Consider the following 3,861-nt stretch of genomic DNA (forward strand, 5'->3'; position numbering starts at 1 on the left):
AAGCAATCACATTAGTATCGAAAAGAGTGAGGATACCGGTAATAACATCTGGCGAGGAAGCATCCTCACGTGCGCGTATGGCATAAGTCTTAGCAGGAGCACGAGCCTCAGATCTGATGGTAGCATCTTTAGATCCTCTCTGACCGCCACTAGCATTGCCCATATTTCTAGGTGGCCTACCTCGAGTTGTGGTAGCACCCGGGTTCCCACTTTGATTTACGTTTTGTTCAGATAAACTCAGGCAATCCTTAATGAAATGATCGACTGATCCGCACTTGTAACAGGAGCGGTCACGGAATCTACAACTCCTAGAATGCCACTTGCCACAATATTGGCACTCCGTTCTGTCTCGACGATCATTGCCAACACTGGCGATCGAAGTGACTCGCGTGCCCATAGGGGGGGTGTCGATCGCGGTCTCGTCTAGAAAAGGCCGAAATGTCTCTAGACCGCCTAAGCCATCTCTAAATTTCTTTGATGATGTGGAAGGGCTTCCCAAGACCTCTTCTGAAACTCCCTTGCTCCCACTTCACTTTTCTTTTCTCCATCTTGAGCTCCTCGGCTTTGCACGCCGCTCGACAAGAGCCACAAACTCTCGATTTCCAAAATGCCAACATACAGCTTATATCATCGTTCATCCATCTTGAGCGTTTACACATCACGACTTCGAAGAAATGCACTTCAGCAGCATCGGGTAAGCCTCGCAAATTTTCGTTCGTAGTCGATGAATCGACATGGAACCTTGCTTAAGATCAAGGAATTTCTTTCGTTTTGGTCCATAAATCTCGATGATATACTTCTTTGAATTCAGTTTGGAAGAACTCCCAAGTTACTTGCTCTCTAGACACCACAAGTCGAGTACTCCACCAATAGTAGGCGGAATCGCGTAGCAAGGAGATAGTACACTTTAAGCATTCATCGGTGTACATGATAACTCATCGAGCACCGGATAGTGTTGTCCAACCAAAATTCAGCTTGCTCGGCATCGTCGCTATCCGTAGCTTTAAATTCAGTAGCCCCATGTTTTCAATTCATCGATTGGGGCTTACTTGACCTTACTTGGTCGATTCTGGGAGGTATTGTAGGTCTTGGGGTTGCATTAGTCGGGAATGGAGGTTGTGGAACAGTAGTGTTAGTTCGAATGTATTGGTTAAACCAATCATTCATCACACTATAAAAGGCTTGCTTAGCCTCATCATTCGGATTGTTGGCAATAGGTTGAGAGTCCGCGGCGCTGTCCTTCTTGCGCGGAGCAGCGCCACACTCTCCACATCATCAGCTATTGCTCGGTTGGGATCGGGATCCATTGCTATAAACAAACACAAACTCAAATTGTCGAAATCACCACACTATCAATTTATCACTTAATGGCATGTATAGCTAGACCCCAAACATATCACGGTAGTCCTAGGATTGACTAAACCGTGGCTCTGATACCAATAAAATTGTAACACCCCGAACCCGAGACCGTTGCCGGTGTCGGACACGAGGGGTTAACAAGCCAAAACCACTTATGGCGCCGACCAATTTGACATTCCCAGGCAAGCTGGAAAACTGCGTCGCTGTCGCCTTAAAAAGCATATCTTGAGTTTCACAACTCGGAAACTGATTCCATAAATTTTCCCTGAATTTAGACTCATATATACATCTATGGATTTATTTCTAGAATTTTTGGTTAGGCCAATTGGTACAGTTTATTAGTTAAAGTCACCCATGTTACAGGGGTCGACTACACTGACCTTCGCGCGTTACAACTTGAATATCTCTCTGTACAGGGTTTCAATACTGATGCAGTTTGTTTCTAATGAAACTAGACTCAAAAAGGAATCTGAACATATAAGAAATGACTTCTAATTCATTCTGGATAATTTATGGTAAATTTTCAAAGTCGCGACAGGGGACCCAGAAACCGTTCTGGTCCTGTCTCACGAGAACTTTAATATCTCTCGGTATACTGTTCATATGATCGTTTCGTTACTTTCATATGAAAATAGACTCGTCAAGGTTCGATTGCATAATTTATTCAATATTTAACACCATTCCTACAAATTTTGGTGATTTTTCACATCCACGTCACTGCAGCTGGCAGCATCTGTTTTTAAGGTAGGCTTTACCTATATTGTAGTTCCCATGGACCAACTATAGTCTAGTCATACTTAGGTCCACATATGATCATATTTAGCCATTCCAATGGCTGATCATGTGACCAACTCTCTCATTCAAACCATAATCACATCATGAAACCAAATATAATTACAAACCACATATGGTCAAATTCCATACTCCACTTTTACGAACCATTTTCGCATGGCACACATATACATCACAAAGTACTTAAAACAACCGAGGGTAGTCCTATACATGCCATATCCAAAACTCAACTAAAGGAGTACCAAAAAGGGCTTTGATAGTGTGGTTGACTTCAACTTCTATGATCCCGAATCCGATCGCTAACGAGCAAAATCTATAAACTGAGAAACAAAGAAACGGAGTAAGCAATTTATGCTTAGTAAGTTTCGAGCCATAATATACACACAACCAAAGCATAGCATTCAAGTAGCTAAACAATAATTCATATGCACAATTTCTCAAAGACATGCTTACTTCAGAATCCCAACTCTCATGTTCATACACAAATAACGACTTAGTTAATGCCGATAGCTCATTTATCATTGGAGCGAATATTCATACGCACTTACTCATAGTGTGCAAAGCACACACAAAACATACCTTGTTGTTGGGAACTTCACAAGTGCATTAACTGAAAATTTTACAGCAAGCTTATAATTTTCAAATCACATACCTTCGAGTTTAACCGGATATAGCTACTCGTTCAAACGCCTTGGGACATAGCCGGTTATGGTAACCCGCACAAATGCCTTGGGACTTAACCCGGATATCACAACTTCGCACAATTGCCTTGGGCTTAGCCGGATATCATAGCTCGCACAATTGCCTTGAGCTTAGCCGGATATCACAACTCGCACAATTGCCTTGGGCTTAGCCCGATATCACAATCGCACATTCATACACATCTTTGTTTCAATTTCATAACAAAACTTTTATGCACAATTCACTTAACAAAAATATCAATTTCGGCTCAATGGCCACATACAAGGGCACAATTTCGATTGCTTATTACTTCATCCAATCGAATCAAAATCTAAGTTTCGATACTCGAAAACTTACCTTGGATGTTGTCGAACAATTCCGATGGCTATTCGACTACTTTTTCCTTCCCTTTATCGGATTTGGTCCCCCTTTGCTCTTGAGCTTAATTTACAAATAAATTGATTCAATCATTTGAGTATCGAAAAGAGGAACTCAAGGCACTTAGCCCACATATATTCACTAGACAAGAAAGTCACATAAGTACGAATTCATGAATCAACTCAACACACAAAGCCTTCAACATGCTTACTCATGGCGAACAACACAACCTCTTAGGCACTCATTCATGGCCGATTATGCATGTTGATGTTGAGGCCAATTACATGTTTAATACCACACATGAATGGCACACATTTTACTAGCTAATGCTTTACATATTGTAGCTCAATACACATCTATCATTTACTTCATAACCAAAACATAATCACAAGAAAATACGTACTTTGAGATAGTATGTATGTCATACCAATACATCATGTGCAAACATATGTACACTTATAGGTGCAAGGCAATCTCAAGGTGTTCATATCCATTCAACACACAAATTTTTACCACTCAAGTAACAAGCATAAATCATGCTAATGAATGCACCATGGCGAATACATCACAACCATACCCTTTCAACTTCGGTCATGGTTAAACAAAAAATTCAATGTTTTACTCAAGATTGCTACAAAGAAATTTCAAGAG

The sequence above is a fragment of the Gossypium arboreum genome, chromosome 3 (genome assembly GCF_025698485.1).
Source record: "Gossypium arboreum isolate Shixiya-1 chromosome 3, ASM2569848v2, whole genome shotgun sequence".
Classification (NCBI taxonomy): Eukaryota; Viridiplantae; Streptophyta; class Magnoliopsida; order Malvales; family Malvaceae; genus Gossypium; species Gossypium arboreum.